The sequence below is a fragment of the Arachis hypogaea genome, unplaced genomic scaffold (assembly GCF_003086295.3).
Source record: "Arachis hypogaea cultivar Tifrunner unplaced genomic scaffold, arahy.Tifrunner.gnm2.J5K5 arahy.Tifrunner.gnm2.scaffold_91, whole genome shotgun sequence".
NCBI classification, from domain to species: domain Eukaryota; kingdom Viridiplantae; phylum Streptophyta; class Magnoliopsida; order Fabales; family Fabaceae; genus Arachis; species Arachis hypogaea.
The window spans coordinates 1-19,685 of NW_027255503.1; the positions used below are offsets into that span (position 1 = coordinate 1).

General features: G+C 39.8%; 1 long non-coding RNA gene across 1 annotated transcript; it reads left to right on the top strand.

Annotated features, from left to right (window-relative positions):
- Positions 1 to 18,727: 18,727 nt before the first annotated feature.
- On the top strand, positions 18,728 to 19,574 carry LOC140183443 (uncharacterized). The gene is made up of 2 exons (XR_011879422.1): positions 18,728 to 19,077; positions 19,231 to 19,574. It is a non-coding gene; the product is annotated as an uncharacterized lncRNA (long non-coding RNA).
- Positions 19,575 to 19,685: the final 111 nt, after the last annotated feature.

Sequence of the window (19,685 nt, forward strand, 5' to 3'; positions counted from 1 at the left end):
ATCATGAGGTCTTTTCAAGGTTGTAATGGGGCTAAGGTAAGGGTAAGGGTATATATATGACTAAGTGAGCTAGAATATGAATCTTTGACTAACCTAAGCCTTCACCTAACATACATATACTCTATATAATTCTAATTCATGCCTAGCTACCCATTATTTCCCACTTTCACCTTACATACTCATGCATTAACTTTTTCTTTTAATTTTCTTATCACATATGCATTGGAGCTTTACTTAACTTAGAATTAGGGTAATTTTGTCCCTTATTTATTTAAATATTTATTGAATTTTTTTTTCATTTTTTTATATAGAAATAACATATCAATGCACATAGACTTTTTTAATTTTTTCTGTTTTACATGAGTATGTATCCAAATTCTCATTATTTTATCATGATATATTCCCTTATTAACCCATGTTCCCACAATTTCCCATACTCAATTAACACACTTTCTATCTTAAGCTAACCAAAGATTCATTTTGGGATATTTAATTATTTTTTCTGCTTAAGGCTAGTGATGTGGTAAATATATAGAACAAATGGGATTTAAAAGGCTCAAAGTGGCTGACAAGGGTGATTTAAAGGGTAGGCTTATTTGGGATAAGTGAGCTAAACAATTAATGGCCTCAATCATATGCATGCATATAGATACATTAAACATTGGACATACAAGATGAAACAAAATAAAGATTACAATCATAGAGAAGTAAACACACAAGAATATATTTATGGTTAAATAATGTAACCATGTAATTAGGCTCAAAATCTCACGGGTTGTGTGTTCTTAGCTTTTTTAAACTATGTTCCAATTGTAACTTCAAACAAATTTACACAAAAGATTTATTTTAAATTAGTAAAATTTTTTTTCAAAAATAGGGTCTTAAAAAAAACTTATTATTTCAACCAAATAACATACATGCAACTAATTATTACTATGCAATTTATCCTATTCTAAATAAAAGAAAAACTAACTAAATATCCTATTTTATTGGTGTTTAGAAAAAGAAATTACTCCGTCGGGCGTCAGGTACTGACTCCCCACATAAAGCTTTGCACCGTCCTCGGTGCCATCTGTCAGGACAAAGGGGGGCTGGTAGCAGCATCTCCATCATTGGAACCTATCATGGCTCCTGTGCTGGTTAAATGAGGTAGAGTCACGGTCTGGCTGGAATACAATGGGGTGTTGGTCTTTCTAGGTGGTTTGGGTTACCAACAAGTAGCTCCTTGAGGTATGTAAATCTGCGCTTGTTACGGCGCTCTCTTGCTTTCCTTTCTCCGGGTCAAGCTATTCCTAGCCTCTCAGAATCTGATTGAGCATTAGTTTTGTAGAAGGTGCTGTGTAGTGGAAGAAGAAGGAATATCTTCTGCCTGGTTCAGTGCTCCGGTTGATAGTTGCTACTGGAGGTCTGATATACTTTCCGTTAGGGACGTATTGATCATCTCGTGGAATCATGGCCTTGGTGTCCCCAGCTCTGTGGGAGACTCCGACTGCTGAGACTAGATCTGAAACCAGGCGGAAAAAGGTAGTTGTCCGCAATGTGTAGTGTCTAAGCATGGTGTGTTTGGTAATGAGGTGCTATGTAAGGACCCAGAGTAAACAGCCATGTTGCAATGAAGGAGGATGTGAGGCTTGGAAAGACGTAATAGACATGATTTGTGCCATACTCGTCTCTAGGTGAGTGGAAGCCAATATGTTAGGTCGGGAATGATGGTATCCGTAGATCCTCTGTTGCAGGTTGTGCGATAACTCTGAGAACGGCGTCCAGTAAATTGGTATGTTGGCTTGAACAGGCTTCTTGAAATGGTCTATCCTTTAGAGTAGGGAAAGTTTGTTTTGGCCTCTTCAGTTATGGGGACTTGCTTCTGACGGATATAGACAGACTGCATGGTTTGGCATGTGAAAATTGGAGTAGAATTCAACTACCCATGATAGATTAACCTGTCGTGGCTGTCTCCGTAGGAATCCATTGTTCGTAATCGGCTAACATTCACAATATGGTGGGAGAGAAAGGGTCATTGTTTGTTCTTACTGGGTGGGTTTGTCAAGTAGGTTAGGACCGCGAGTGTTTGCTGGGAGGCCTCTCGGTGATCCTTGTTGTGTGGGGTTCAGCATGTTGAAGATGGCTTCCACTAATGCTCGTTTGTTTCTCTTGCTGGTGGTTTGGGAGTAGCTTTCTTTACTTTTGTGGCCATCCTGAAAAAGGAAAAGGAAAGTAATATATAAAGCTAAGGGTTCGAGCAAGGGAGCGAATATTAAGGGTGGTAATCAATGCATAGTAAAGAAGGATGTCGTTAACACATGGTCTAGACTACATGTGAAAAGTTCATCAAAGGTGATAGAGTGAGTGCATGTGATGGCAATTAAATGCAAGATGTTTATTGGCATGCCGGTGACGTTGGGATTTTTGCTAGTAAAGAATTTATAAAAATAGTCCGCGTTGTAGATATAGTTTCTAAACCAATAGAAATCCCTTCGTACAAATGTTTTGGTTGTCACAAGTAACAACCCCTAAATAAATTGATAACCAAAGTATTCAAACCTCGGGTCGTCTTCTCAAGGAACTGCAGGGAAGTATGTTTTTATTATTGGTTATGAGTATTGTAAATTGGGGTTTTGAAGATGAGGAACAAAAAATTTAAATTGCAATTAAAGTAAGTAAAAGACTGTAATTTAAATAAATAACTGTAAAACACACTTTTGGCAAGGTATGAGAAATTAGAAGTCCTATCCTAGTTATCCTTATCAATGATGATGAAAATTGAATCTTAATTCCACTTAGTTAACCTTTGCTAGAGCAAGGAAAAGTCAAGTGACTAATTAGTTAGATCCTCAAATCCTAGTTAATCCCTAAGGAAAGATTGGGATTATTGAAGTTCAATTCAATTAGCAAAGATAACGATTATCAATCATGTTGAGTTTGATAACTCCTGAGTTACTGATTTCTTAACCAAGACCAAAAGGGGAAAAGTAAATCTACTGGAATAAAAATGTCTTCAGATTGTGGATAAAAGTAACATAATTAAAAGGAAGCAATTGTAAACTGAAATACCTCAAATACATTAATTCAAAGAGTAATCTGTAACATAGAAGAATTCATAAATTAAATTGAGAAAATAATAAAAAGGAATATTGAACCTGGTAAAGAGATAATCCTGAAAGCGCATAAAATCCTAAATCTAAATCCTAATCCTAAAGAGAGAGGAGAGAACCTCTCCCTCAAAACTACATCTAAATCATCAATACTGACTAATTGGAGACTCTCCTCTGAATGGATGCATTCTCCCACTTCATAACCTCTGATCTGTGCCTTCTGGACTTGGAATTGGGCCAAAAAGGGCTTCAAAAATCGCTGGGAGCGTTTTCTGTAATTTTTGGTGCATGGCCTCTGTCACGTGGTCGTGTCAGTCATGCGTCCGTGTCATATGCGTTTCGTTTAAGGCGGCGATCGCGTCAAGCACGCGGTCGCGTCGTCCATGCGATCGCATCGCTGCCTGTTTCTTCAAAAACTCCGTTTTATGCTTTTCTTCCAATTTGTATGTTTTCTTTCCATCCTTTAAGTCATTCCTGCCTTAGAAGATCTGAAATTACTCAACACACGAATCACGGCATCGAATGGTAATAAGGAAAATTAAAATAATTACTTTTAAAGCATAGGAAACATGTTTTTCACATACATCACATAATAAGGAAGGGAAAGTAAAACCATGCAATTAATATGAATAAGTGGGTGAAGGATTGAATAAATCACTCAAATTAGGCACATAATATATCATAAAATATGGGTTTATCAACCTCTCCACACTTAAACAATAGCATGTCCTCATGCTAAATCCAAGATAAAGAGTAAGGTAAGGTTGAAGTGGTGGAATCGCGTGCAATGCAATCTATTCTAAATGCAACTACCTAAATGTATCATGCAATTCTAATTATTTTTATTCACTTGTATATAAAGCTCACATGTAGTTGAATTAATTCACATTTCTCAAGGAATCATATATATAGCCAGACCTCAGATAATGATAAAGCACTTTTACAATTGAGATGGGAAAATATTTTATAAACTTGCAAGACGATTAATAATTCAAGCAGAGATATATGTTAATGAACTATTGAACCCTCACTGGATTTTGTGTTTACTCTCTGGTCACTCAGTGTTTATTGGGTTAATCACTCTATTCTTCTTTTTATCCTTACTTTCTATAAGTTTGTTCTTCATCTAACCAATCAACAATTATAGAATATAGGCATACAAAAGTCATGAGGTCTTTAATTAAGGTTGTAATGGGGCCAAGGTAAAGGTAAGGGTATATGTATAAGACTAAGTGAGTTAATTGAGCGAATCCTTGATTAGTCTAAGATCTCACCTAACACACATAACTTTGTAAAGTAAAGCTTCTTTACCTATTTTCCCATATTTTCCCACTTTTGATTTTACATGCTCATGCATTAGTTTTAATTTTGTCCCATGTGCATTACTTTATTTTGCATTTGGGGAATTCTTTTGTATCCCCTTTATTCAAATACTGAAAAATAAATATTTTTTTTGATGCACATGGTAATTCAATTATTTTGATTTCACATGAGTAGGCTTCCCAAAAATTTTTTTATTTTGAATTATTTTATTCTTTTCAACTTTCTACCCTTTGTTTTTATCATCCATGTTCCGAAATAGGTTTCCCACACTTAAACAATTACACAATTTCTATCTTAAGCTAACCAATGATTCAACTTGGGATTTTTATTTTGTTTTTCTGCTTAAGGCTAGTAATGTGGTTTGTAGAATAAGAGGGGATTTAAAGGCTCAAGGGGGCTAACAAGGGTGATGAAAAGGTAGGCTAATTTGGGATAAGTGAGCTAAAATCAAACAATGGCCTCAATCACTCTCTTGGTATGTATTTGTATTCTATAATTGGACATATAAATTAAAACAAAGTAAAGAATACCAGAATAAAAAGAAGGGCGGAACACACAGGAATAAAAATTATGGTTTGAATGTAACCATACAATTAAGCTCAAAACTCACAGGCTGTATGTTCTCTAACTCAGAAATCATATATCAGTTATATATGTCATGCAAGTAAAAATCAAGAGTTCCCATTATTCTCAATGTAAAATTTATTTTGAGTGGCTTTAAAGTTTGTGTTTCTCCTTGATGAAATGTTGTTAACTAACTAACATGGAATGCTATATATACAAGGTGTGGGTTATTTCTATTATGTTCAAGTCTCTAGTTTACTTTCTTTTTATATTTTCAAATTAAACTAAGTTATCTTATGCTAAAAAAAGGGTAAACTATACTAATCAATCCACAATTTCTATAACTAATAAGTTAGAATTGCAACTAAACTAAATAGCTAAAATATGAACTAAGGTGCAATATGCAGAAATAGAGTTAAAATACATGAAAATAGCAATGTATAAGTACTGAGAAAATAAAAATAAAAATAAAAGAGAAAAATACAGAAAAACTAGCAAAATAAAGTAAAAAGAGTCTGTAGTGGTTCACCAAAAAATACGCCAGAGATGGCGACCTCCCCACACTTAAAATGAAGCATCGTCCCTGATGCTCACTCAAGTAGGGTGTGAAGGGGTGTCATCACTGGAAGGGTGGGTAGCTGGAGTCTCTGTGGTGGTGGTCTGAGGGTCTGCCTGCTGCAGAGGAGGTGCTGACTGAATAGGGATCTCAGGGTCGAAAACCTGAATCTGATGCGGGCCTCCTGCTGTGATGCAGCCTGCTCTGTGCCTACCTGCTCAGCCTCTCTCTGGGGGTGGGTATCTGCCTCGTGATCATCCGCCTCCTCCTCAGATGGCTCTGATGGTGTGTCAGGCTTGGAGGGGATATCACCAGATCGTATCATCAGCTTCAGGTGCTCATAGCGTCGCTTGCTGCGACGCTCAGCTCTCTCATATCGGCGCCGGTTGCGGTGCTCCATCTGGTCTAGCTATCGAAACAGGCGGTGCACTAGATGATAAACCGGCTCTGAGGCAGGTGGAGGTGCAGTGGTGGTAGCAGGGGTAGCTGTGGAGGAAGAGGGGCCGGAAGATAGTGTGGCTGTCTCATCAGTAGGAGTGAGGAATGGAGGTCTGTAGCCCAAAGCCAGAAAGTTCCTGCTGTGAGGGATAATTTTCTTGCATTCTGCAGCAGGTGGCTTCTCATCAGCATCCTCCCAGGGCACGTCAGCTCGACGGCCAAGCTGTGTAATCAGATATGGGAAGGGGAGAGTGCCTCGGACGTGGACCCTGGCCATGTAGTACCGAATGAAGCATGGCAGGTACAGGACCTTACCCTCAATCACACACCATAGAAGGGTGATCATAGCGGCAGGTAGCTCCGTCTCGTGAGTACTCGGCATAATAAAGTTGCTTAGGATCTGATGCCATAGCCGAGCCTCATCGTTCAAGTATGCCCGCTTGATTCCCTTAGGCATGGTGGTGTTCTGACCCATGACCCATGGGACAGTCGGGTCAAGGGCTATCCTGGCCTTGACGGCATCCCAGTCAAATTTCATGAAGCGCATGTCCTCCTCAGCCTTTTGATATCCATCTGGCTGATCGGATTTAGGCAGAAGCTTCAGAACATCTTCTATAGCCTCTTCAGTAACCAGAATCTGCTTCCCTCTTAGGTTCACTACAGCTAGGCAAGTTTTGAAGTAATTGCAGTAGAATTCCCTTACCCAAGATGCATTAACCTCAGTCAGGTTTCTCTCCAGGAAGAACCATCCTCTTTGTTTGATCTGATCAGAGGTGTAGTGCTGGAGTTCTTCTGGGATCTTCAGAGTCCTTTCCAGGTACAGGTTCCTGGAGTTTGCAAACACCGGATACTTCAGCTCGCAGTATCGGTTTGCAAATTTAATGGGATCAGTAGCAGGGAGTAGTTGGTCAGCCTTCTCCTGCGGGGTAAAGTGTTTCTCCCGCCAGGAGTCATCATGCATGAGGTCCAGGATGGACATAGAGGATTCTCCTCTTTTTCATTTGCCAGTGGTTGCCTTTCCTTTTCCTTTTCTCTGGGTGTCTGACATCCTGAAAAACAGAAAACCAGGATATAATAAAAATAGGAAAGCAGGTAGACAAATAATCGAAAGAAGCATATAATGGCAAAGGAGCAATAAAATAATGAAAATGAGTTAAGTAAATGTGCATTAAGGATTGTATAGGAGTGAAAAGTCCGAGAATAAAAATTCACAATCCACAATGTAAAAGGATTCATGTTAAGTAGGAAAAACGTCCGTCATGCCTTGGTTAGAATGTTAGAGAGAATAGTGAAAAATCAGAGGAGATGTTTTGAAAGGTAAGTGGGTTAGGAATGAAAAAGAGGTTAGGCAGTGAAAATTAGTGAATTAGGAAAAAGTGGATTAGAGTAAGTGGCATGAAGAGCATTTCCTAAATAACGAGAATTCACAAATTAAAGTAACAGATAACTCAAATTCAAACAAGGAAGTTAAGGATGAATCAAATGAATATAGCAAAGAGTGGAATTGAATCATCCAAGATGCAATTTATAAACCAGGAAATGAAAAAGACTAAGGAAGCTTGCCCTGTCATTCAAGAATTGGTTTGGTAAAAGCTGAGTAAAGCAGAGTGCAAGTTTGCCAAAACCAAAATAGGAATGAAAAGTAAAACAATTTACAGAAATTTGGGCAGCATCCCGGCTAAAATTGGATGTTCTCGGAAAATAAATTGTAATCAGAATAGCTCATATGAATTAAAATATAGCTGCAATTACATAAAGGGAATAAGAACATGAAAAAGCAGTGTAAAAAGCAGCATGAACAAGAAATTTCAGCATATGACAATATTAACAATACAGCAATAGCAGAATTGCGAAAATTAGAAAACAAGAAACATGAACAGCGTAATTAAATAGGCCTAAATTCACTAACCACATCCTAAGCTACCTAACAACCTAGAATCCACTACAACATGCATATCTAACTAGCCTAATGATGAACATAAACAGAAAAATAGAAAATTAACGATGAATGGAAAGAAGGGTGACGATCAGCAGAACCTGGAAGGCAAAGGAAAGAAAGTAGGGGCAGAGAGGTGGCTGAGGGATGGCGGTGGTGGCGGAAGACGCGGCGGTTGAGGGTGGCACGGCGGCGGTGGCGGCGGTTCAGAGGTAGGGTTTCAGGTAGGGAATGTGGGGGGAAAGGGGAAAGAAGGGAAGGGGGGCGTGGGTGGCGGATGGGTGGTGCGGCTGGGACGGAGCGGCGGCGGTGGGTGGTGGTCGCGGAGGGGGCAGTGGCGGTGGAGGGAGGAAGAGGAAGAGAGAGGGGACTGGGGGGTGGCTGGGAGTTGTGGGTGGTGGTTGTGGAGAGAAGAGAGGAAGGAGAGGGGGATGGGGGGGAGGGGGCGCGAATGGTAGGGTTTCGCGTGGTTGGGGGTTATTAATTTGAATCCACGCGATCGCGTGGAATGGGTAAATTATGAATGATGCGGTCGTGTGAGGCATGCGACCGCGTCGCTGGAAATTGTGCTAAACGCACAATTCCAGCGTCGTTTCAGCGCAACTCTCTGTCTCCTCTGGGGTGGTGGTGCAATCCATGCGATGCGATTGCGTCGCTCACGCTGTCGCGTGGGATTGGTGTTGTGCAAGTGACGCGATCGCATCAGGGACGCGACCGCGTGGGTCGTTTTGTGCGAAACGCACAATGGCTGCACGATTCCAGCCTAACTCTCTGGACATTGGGATTTACGCCGATCTCCAGATCATGCGGCCGCGTGAATGACGCGGACGCGTGGATAGTGTTTTTCGCAAGTGACGCGATCACATGAGTGATACGGTCGCGTCGCGCACCCCTTTTTTTATTTTATTTATATGCAGGTATGCAAGTATGCAGTATGCAATGCGAATGAATAATATTCAGGTTCAATTTGAAAAAGGAAATAAAAAATAAAAATAAATAACACGAAATAAAGCTGAAAAAGAAACGACCATACCATGGTGGATTGTCTCCCACCTAGCACTTTTAGTTAAAGTCCTTAAGTTGGACATTGGATGAGCTTCCTGTTATGGTGGCTTGCGCTTAAATTCATCCAGAAATCTCCACCAATATTTGGGTTGCCAATAGCCTCCGGGGTCCCAAACTAGGCATGTGAAGCTTCTGAGCAGCTTCAAACATATTCTCAGGCTCCCGGGGTGACGAATGTCAAAATAGTTTCCAGGATCCCAAACCTTGCTTTTAAATCCGCCTTCGTCTTGATTTATATTTTTCCATCCGGGCAGTTTAGAAAGTAGATTTTCACCAAGGTGACCAAACATTTTCCGAGATCCATTCGATAGATCATGATGCCAACCCGCACACTTCAAGTTGAAGCGTGGAACCTTATTGAACCTTGTGCACCAGCTCTGAGTACGAGCCATTTTCCTCTTACTCTTAACGCCACAGAGAGCTCTAAGCTGGCCATCTGTTTCAAGCAAACAATATTCAAGCGAAAAAGTAAAGATAGAGGTTAAGGATTGTACCCACTTGAAGCTTGTATTAGGTGGTAATGGCCTTGGGATAGGTGTTTCCAGTGGTTCTGTGAGTTCTACTCCCTTGTGCTCTTCTGTGAATTTCTTCACTTCCTTGCAGACTTCTTCAATTGCATCCATGTCCTGATCAAAGCCTTCTATGTCTTCCTCGTCACTTAAGTCATAAATGGGAGGTTGAGAGAAATCTACCTCCGCATCATCTTCGTATTCACTTGGGAAAGATTCTGCGATCTCAGAGAATTCACTTGCTGGTGCAAGTTCACTACTGGGAGAACTTGACTTGAGATCATCATTATCAACGAAACTTGCTTCTTGGATTATTCCGTCCAGTTCTTCATAAAAGATTTGCCTTGGGGGCTGTGTACTATCCTCCTCAGCATTAATTGTAACGTCCTTGACAGAATTATCCACAACTCTGGATTCCCATGGAGGCTCAGTGTCTCCTAGGTCTTCAACCAACTCTTCTTCTTGTGTAATGACAGCTTCCTCTACTTGCTCCAGTACGAAGTCATGCTCTGTTCTGTCCACTGGAGTTTCTAGTATCTCCTTCATGCTACGCTCATCATTAGATTGTCCACACGGAGTTGTGGGAGGTCCTTGAATGTTCGAACATCTAGAAGATAATTGACTTATTGCTTGCTCCAGTTGATAAAGGGTTGTTTGAAGTTGATTTACTGTTTCCTTGAGGCGAACCTCTGATTCTCGGGGTGCTGGATTTGGACGTGGTAAATTGGGAAATGGTGGTGTTTGGGAGTAATTGGATTGGAATCGGGGTAAATGAGGATCGTATGGTGGCGAATGGTGAAAAGAAGCTTGTGAGTGTGGTGATTTGAAGTTATGTTGAGAGGATGGCCTATGAGCACAGGGTGGGACTTGTTGGTAACTACAGGGTTGTCCACCATGTCTATTTGCTTGGTATGCATTGTAGAATGGTCTTTGTCCATGATATCTTGGAGGGTGTTGTTGCCTAAAGGGTTGATCAGATCCTCTTGGCTCCATCCATCTTTGATTGCTCTGACCTTGATGCATGTTCCTGTTATAACTTTGACTCCTTTCAACAATATTAGAACCAAACTCGAAGCGAGAGGGGTGAGAATTCATAGTAGCTAATGGAAATAAAAAGGGAAAATAAAGATAAATAAACAAGTAAAAGAAAAATATTTACAATAACCAATAATAAGGCACACAATTGCAGCTCCCCGGCAACGACGCCATTTTGACGTTGGGATTTTTGCTAGTAAAGAATTTATAAAAATAGTCGCATTGTAGATATAGTTTCTAAACCAACAGAAATCCCTTCGTACAAACGTTTTGGTTGTCACAAGTAACAAACCCCTAAATAAATTGATAATCGAAGTATTCAAACCTCGGGTCGTCTTCTCAAGGAACTGCAGGGAAGTATGTTCTTATTATTGGTTATGAGTCTTGTAAATTGGGATTTTGAAGATGAGGAACAGGTAATTTAAATTGGAATTAAAGTAAGTAAAAGACTGTAATTTAAATAAATAACTGTAAAACACACTTTTGGCAAGGTATGAGAAATTAGAAGTCCTATCCTAGTTATCCTTATCAATGATGATGAAAATTGAATCTTAATTCCACTTAGTTAACCTTTGCTAGAGCAAGGGAAAGTCAAGTGACTAATTATTTAGATCCTCAAATCCTAGTTAATCCCTAAGGAAAGATTGGGATTATTGAACTTCAATTCAATTAGCAAAGATAACGATTATCAATCTTGTTGAGTTTGATAACTGTTGAGTTACTGATTTCTTAACCAAGACCAAAAGGGGAAAAGTAAATCTACTGGAATAAAAATGTCTTCAGATTGGGGATAAAAGTAACATAATTAAAAGGAAGCAATTGTAAACTGAAATACCTCAAATAACATTAATTCAAAGAGTAATCTGTAACATAGAAGAATTCATAAATTAAATTGAGAAAATAATAAAAAGAAATATTGAACCTGGTAAAGAGATAATCCTGAAAGCGCATAAAATCCTAAATCTAAATCCTAATCCTAAAGAGAGAGGAGAGAACCTCTCCCTCAAAACTACATCTAAATCATCAATACTGACTAATTGGAGACTCTCCTCTGAATGGATGCATTTCCCCACTTCATAACCTCTGGGAGCGTTTTCTGTAATTTTTGGTGCGTGGCCTCTGTCGCGCGATCGCGTCAAGCACGCGGTTGCGTCGCTGTTAATTCGCGTTGGCATGCGGCCGCGTCGTCCATGCGATCGCATCGCTGCATGTTTCTTCAAAAACTCCGTTTTATGCTTTCCTTCCAATTTTGTATGTTTTCTTTCCATTCTTTAAGTCATTTCTGCCTTAGAAGATCTGAAATTACTCAACACACGAATCACGGGATCGAATGGTAATAAAGGGAAATTAAAATAATTACTTTTAAAGCATAGGAAACATGTTTTTCACATACATCACATAATAAGGAAGGAAAAGTAAAACCATGCAATTAATATGAATAAGTGGGTGAAGGATTGAATAAATCACTCAAATTAGGCACAGAATATATCATAAAATATGGGTTTATCAGCCGGCAAAGGCATGAGTAGCATAGATCAAGCATTAATTACTTAAATGTATTATTACTCGTAACAAACTAGCCATCACGCTTGTATTGACAATTATATTCAATTAATAAAACATAAAAGGCATTTTTTGAAAAAAAAGACATTAAAGTAGTAGAATAGAATAATTTAAAATAATGCACAATGCCAGACGGACTTTTTCACAAACACTTAGCATGCATGGTGAATATGTTATTGAAAGTAGGAATTTGAACATGCAAGCAACCCTTATGAAAAGTAATATATAATTGTCAAACAATTCATAATAACTCACAAGCAAAATATAAAAGAAGATAATGACCCAAATAAATTTCTAACACCAGTTAAAGGAATAAAAATAAAAGTAAAAGAAAAATAGAATATAGATAATGAAAGTAAAAGAAGAAGTAAACATAAATAAAAATAATGGAAAAATAAAAATAAAGAGAGAAAGAAAAGAACCTTGATTATGGATGTGAAAAATAAGGGAGGAGAAGGTAAAAAGTGAGAATGACTAGAGAAGGAAGAAGGGAGAAGAAAGAAATAAGAATGAAAAAAGAGAAATTAGGATTTGGGGAAGAAAAGATTTGATATTTGGCTTATCTGGATAATCTATGCGCCACATGTGATACGGACGTGTGGGTCACGCGGTCGCGTGGTGTGTGATTTTTGTCAAGTGACGCGGACGCGTGGGTCACGCGATCGCGTGACTTGATTTGTGTGATTGGCACGAGAGCAGCCTCGCGTTCGTGCGACTCTCTGTTTCAAACTCATATTGCCAAAATTTAGGGTGACGCGATCGCTTGGATGGCTATATTGTGAAAACGACGCGGTCGCGTGGGGCACGCGGTCGCGTGGTAGGACCAGTGCTTCCAGCATCATTCCAGCCCAGTTCCATCATAACTTGCTGCCATACACCTCTTTTACGTCGATTTTTAGGGGCACGCGTTCGCGTGGATGATGCGGACGCGTGGGAGGCTATTTCCGAAAATGACGCGGCCGCGTGGGTGACGCGGTCTCGTGGGCATGTTTGTGCCTAAGGCGCGCCTCCAGCCTCGCTTTTGCGTGACTTTCTATTTAATTATCTTTTCTTCAGAACGCACATATGACGCGGACGCGTCAGCGACGCTTACGCATTGCGTGCGTTTTTTTTTAATAAATGCAATATGCAAATGTAAATGCATGCTATATGCAACTTTATGCAGAGATTATGAGAAGAGTCATTAACAAAAATAAAGATAGAATAAAGTAAAATAAAACTAAGACTTAAACAGAACGATCATACCATGGTGGGTTGTCTCCCACCTAACACTTTGCTTTTACTTCCTTAAGTTGGACGCTCTTCAGACTCATTCTGCTTCTGTTGGTGGGTCTTCCAAGAGAAAGACCTCTAGTTCCTTTTGATCCTTCGTCTTCTCACCATGATAAAGCTTCAGGCGATGTCCATTCACTTTTAGAAATTTGGAGCTAGAAGGATGACGCAGGTGGAAAACTCCGTATGGCTCTGCCTTTTCTACTCTGTATGGACCTTCCCATCTCGATCTCAGTTTACCTGGCATAAGCCTCAGTCTGGAGTTATAAAGAAGAACTAACTCCCCTGGTCTGAATTCTCTCCTTTTTATGTGCTTGTCATGGACGGCCTTCATCTTTTCTTTGTATCTCCTGTAGTTGTCATATGCTTCTAGGCGAAGGTTCTCCAGTTCTGCTAGTTGCAGCTTCCTTTCAGCACCAGCTTCTTCATAGTTCATGTTGCACTCCCTCATAGCCCAGAAAGCCTTGTGTTCCACCTCTACTGGAAGGTGGAAAGCCTTTCCGTATACCAAGCGGAAGCGGCTCATCCCAATGGGTGTTTTGTACGCTGTTCTATATGCCCAGAGTGCATCTTGTAGCCTGGCACTCCAGTCCTTCCTATGAGGTTTTACTATCTTTTCCAGAATACACTTTATTTCTCTGTTAGAGACTTCTGCTTGCCCATTGGTTTGGGGATGGTAAGCTGTTGATACTTTATGAACTATCCCATGCCTTTTCAGTAATCCTGTTAGTCTCCTGTTACAAAAGTGAGTGCCTTGATCGCTCACGATTGCTCATGGTAATCCAAAGCGACAAATAATATGGTTTTTAACAAAGGAAACAACCGTGTTAGCATCACCGGTACGGGTAGGAATTGCTTCCACCCATTTAGAAACATAATCTACGGCTAACAGTATATAAAAGTAACCATTAGAATTTGGAAATGGACCCATGAAGTCAATGCCCCAAACATAAAAAATTTCACAGAAAAGCATAATCTGTTGAGACATCTCATCCCTCTTGGATATATTACCAAACCTTTGGCATGGGGAACATGATTTACAAAATTCAGTAGTGTCTTTAAAAAGAGTAGGCCACCAGAATCCACAGTCTAGAATTTTTCTAGCTGTTCTTTGAGGGCCAAAATGTCCTCCACTCTCAGATGAGTGACATGCCTCTAAAATGTACTGAAATTCTGATTGAGGCACACATCATCTAATTACCTGGTCAGTACCACACCTCTATAAATATGGATCATCCCATATATAATATTTAGACTCGCTTTTCAGCTTGTCTCTTTTATGCTTAGTAAAATTTGGAGGAAAAGTGTGACTAACTAGATAATTAGCTACAGGTGCATACCAAGGGGCTACTTCAGATACTGCATGTAAGCTATCAAAAGGAAAATTATCATTTATAGGAGTGGAGTTATGCTTAATGTGCTCAAGGCGACTCAAGTGGTTTGCCACTAAATTCTGGTTACCACTCCTATCCTTAATTTCTAAATCGAATTTTTGCAGCAGCAGTATCCAATGTATTAGTCTTGGTTTGGACTCCTTTTTAGCTAATAGATATTTTAGAGCTGGGTGGTCTGAGTACACTACTACCTTAGTACCAAGAAAATAGGCTCGGAATTTATCCAGAGCAAAAATAATAGCTAGAAGCTCTTTTTCAGTAGTAGTATAGTTAGATTGAGCAGCATCTAAAGTCTTAGATGCATAAGCGATTACAAAAGGATCCTTACCTTCGCGCTGAGCCATCGCCGCTCCTACTGCATGGTTGGAAGCACACATAATTTCAAATGGCTGGCTCCAGTCTGGTCCTCTCACAATTGGGGCTTGAGTCAGGGCGATCTTCAGCTTATCAAATGCTTGCATACAATCCTCACTGAACTCAAACTCAATATCTTTCTGCAGCAGTCTGGATAAAGGCAGTGCTACCTTACTGAAGTTCTTAATGAATCTCCTGTAAAAACCTGCGTGGCCAAGGAACGAACAGACTTCCCTCACGGAAGAGGGGTAAGGTAAACTAGAAATAACATCCACATTTGCTGGATCTACGGAAATGCCAGTATTAGACACAACATGTCCTAGTACAATTCCTTGTTTTACCATAAAGTGACATTTTTCAAAATTTAACACAAGATTTGTACTAACACACCTGTCTAATACTCTAGATAAACTATCCAAGCAAAGGCTAAATGAATCTCCATACACGCTAAAATCATCCATAAAAATCTCCATACAATTCTCAATGAGATAAGAGAAAAGACTCATCATGTACCTTTGGAAAGTAGCTGGTGCATTGCATAAACCAAAAGGCATTCTTTTATAAGCATATGTTCCAAAGGGACATGTAAAAGTAGTCTTTTCCTGATCTTCAGGAGCTATATGAATATGAAAATATCCTGTATAACCATCTAAAAAATAATAATGAGATTTACCTGACAGGCGATCAAGCATTTGATCAATGAATGGCAAGGGGTAATGATCCTTGCGAGTGGCTTGGTTGAGACGCCTATAGTCAATGCAAACTCTCCATGAATTCTGCACTCTAGTTGTCAGGAGCTCTCCATGCTCATTTCTTATTGTTGTGACTCCAGACTTCTTGAGCACCACTTGTACTGGACTTACCCATTCACTGTCTGAGATGGGGTAAATGATATCTGCTTCAAATAGTCTGGTTACTTCTTTCTTGACAACTTCTAAGATGGTAGGATTCAATCTTCTTTGAGATTGACGGACAGGCTTTGCTCCCTCTTCTAAGAATATTTTGTGTTCACAAACTTGGGACTGATGCCTACTATATCCGCCAAGCTCCATCCAATTGCCTTCTTATGTTTTCTCAGCACACTGAGTAGTTGCTCTTCTTGTTGAGAGGTGAGTTCCTTTGCAATGATAACTGGAAACTTCTGCTTATCCTCAAGATAAGCATACTTGAGGTGTGGAGGAAGAGGCTTTAATTCCAATTTCTGCTCATAGCTAGGCTTTGGATCATCCGGAGCTGGTGATAATGGTAAAGGGTCTTCATTATTTTCAGAAAGTGTCCCCACACTTGGACCTTACTCCATGTGCTTCTCTTCCATTTCTTCTTGGTGAACTTCAGCTACAGTTTCATCAATAATGTCACACTAGAAGATATAATGATCTTTTGGAGGGTGCTTCATAGCTTTATTTAAACTGAATTTCACTGTTCTGCCATCTATCTCAAAGGAGTAAGTTCCTGAGAATGCATCCAGCTTGAACTTTGAAGTCTTTAGGAATGGTCTTCCAAGAAGGATTGATGATGGTCTTCCTGAGTCATTAGGGGGGCATTTCCAGGATATAGAAGTTAATAGGAAATGTGAGCCCCTTAATGCTCACTAATACATCTTCAGCAATTCCAACTACTGTAATAATGCTTTTATCTGCTAACACAAAATGAGCTACCGACCTTTTTAAGGGAGGGAGCCTCAAGGTATCATATATAGACAATGGCATTATACTAACACATGTTTCTAAATCACACATGCAGTCAGAAAAAATTACACCTCCAATGGTACAGTTAACCATACATAGACCTGGATCACTACATTTTTCAGGTATATCCCCCATTAAAGAAGATATAGAACTACCTAAAGGAATAGTTTCTAATTCATTAATTTTATCTTTATGTATGCACAAATCTTTTAGAAACTTTGCGTATTTAGGTACCTGCTGAATAACATCAAAAAGGGGAACAGTTACCTCAACCTTTTTGAATATTTCTACCATTTTGGGATCAAGTTCCATCTGCTTCCTGGATTTCTTTGCCAGGTGTGGAAATGGGATAGGAATGGCGTCCTGTACAGCCTCTGCATCCTTTGGTGTTTCGTTCTGTGGTTGAGCTGCTTCTTCTTCAACTATGTCTTGTACGTCCTCTTCCTCTTCAGCATCTTCCACTTCCACTACATCCTCAGTTGGGGCGTGTTCTGGTAGGCTTGGCTCCTCCTGGTTCCTCTCCTGCAACGTAGTTCCAGACCTTAAAGTGATAGCATTAATGCCACCTTTGGGATTAGGTAGGGGTTGAGAAGGAATTCCACTGGAGCTTGAAGGTTGATTGGTGAAATTTGGTGATGAATCTAACCGGGAGACGAGAGCTTGTAAAATGGCAGTCATACCATTTAAAGTAGAGTTCAGCTGCGTCTGCATGTTTTGTTGCCCTTGTGCAAGAGAACGGAGCATCTCGTCATTTGATGAGGAATTGGAGTAAGTGATCTGAGGAACCTGCTGTTGGTTTTGCTGGAATCCTTGAGATTCTCTTAGGTGAGGTGCTCTGTAAGGCTAGTTTTGATTCTGCTGTTTGTTGTTAATGTTGTTATTCCACCTCTGGTTTCCATTGTTATCTCTGCCTCTTCTGTTATAGTTGTCCCTCCAATTATGGTTAGAATTATCTCTCCAACCTTGGTTGGAGTTATCCTGCCATCCTTGGTTATGGTTTCCACCTTGGTTGTAATTGCCGCCTTGTTGGTTGTATCCTTGATTCGGGCGGGCATAGAAGTTATGAGTAGCTGCCACAGTGTTGTCTTCCTGTTGGAGTTGCGAACATTCATCAGTGTAATGACTATAATCAGCACAGATTCCACATACTCTTTGGGGAACTAACTGTTGGCTCTGTTGTGGTGGGTGAGGTCGAGCTTGTTGTTATTGGTTTAACTGCATCTGCTTCAGTAGGTTGGTCATTTCACATATACTCTGTGTAAGAGCAGTAGTCTCAATGCTAGAGAAAACCTCTGCAACAACTTTTGAGTGGCTACACCTCGGCCTGTGATTCCTAGTAGACTCAGCTAAGTCGCTGATAAGTTGCTATGCTTCATCTGCGGTTCTGTACTTTTTCATAGAACCATTACTAGCACCATCCAGTGTAGTCTTATCTTGGGGATTCATGCCTTGAGTGAAGTAGCTAATCAACACTAGTCTGTCAATCATGTGATGGGGGCATACGTCTAGAAGGTTCTTAAAATACTCCCAGTATTCATAGAGAGTCTCTGAGTACCTTAAACAATGCAGGAGATCTCTTTTCTCAGCTGTGACTTCAGCTGGAAAGTATTTTTCCAAAAATTCTCTCCTGAGTGTATCCCAGTTGGTAACAGTCGCTTCAGGTTGGGAGTAGTACCACTCCCTTGCCTTCCCCTCAAGAGAAAATGGAAAGGCAGTTAATAGAATAGAAGTTTCATCTGCACCATTACGCCTAACAGTAGAACAGGCTGTCTGGAAATCCCTAAGGTGCTTAATAGGCTCTTGAGCAGGTAAGCCATGAAACTTGGGCATCAAGTTGATTAGTGCAGTCTTCAATTTAAAATCTGCAGCCAGATTTGGATGATGTACTTGATAAGGTTGCAGTGTAAAATCTAGGGCTCCAGCTTCCTGGAGATTGAACTTTGGTATTTTAAGTCATAGCGAAGTATTTGAGTCAGCTGAACTAATTTTTTATTTTTTGAAAAAGTATTACTAATTTTTTTACCAAAAGTTTGGGGCCATGCCCCCCTTGTCTTAACTAAATTCTGCCCCTGGTTGCAACTGCTAAATCCCTGTTTGTGCAAGACCATATTGATTTTAATTCTAATTTGCATGAGGTCGAGGTACCCATTGTTAGAGATATTCTTTCGTAGATCCTTGACTTCTGTCAAAAGAAATAGAATTTTCGTGGGATCGTGGTGAATCATTTCAAGAGATAGGCCACTTTCTACTTGAAGCGGAACAAAAATATTCTTTCCAATTTGAATGAGGTGAGTTTATTAACGATATATCACATACATACTCAGTTCTTGTTCTTGACATTAATTATTAAATGGTAGATGTCAGCTCAGCTTTGGAAAAGATGTGCATATTTGCTGAAAAACTCTAGTGTACATGCTCTAAGAGTTTCAAATCTTTTGTAGGCTGCCAACTATCTCATTATCCCGAGCTTGTTGGAGTTAACAACTAATGCATTGGCAAATTCAGTGCAAACAAAGCTTGACCTCCCGATGGTGTAGAAAACTATCCTTATCACCAATAATGACTCCCCTCTTCCTTTATGATTAAAGGATTACTTGCATATTCATCATCTAGTGTATTTTTGTTAAATTTTATTCGTTTCTTGGTAGCAATTCATGATGAGCTTATTTGGATAATGCTTTCCTCATCAAGGTTTGTGGTTAATGGAGCATAGACTCTAAAGTTTAAACGATGAGGTCTATGTAGATTTTTTCACGAATGTTTAATTTCTAAGGAATTAAGTTGATTGATGTTGCTCACTACCTCTAAAGATGAATGGAGTTACTCATTCATGGTTGATGCTTTGCCTCTCATGTTCATTTATAAGAATGTGATTAGCCTACATCAGGTTCGTGTC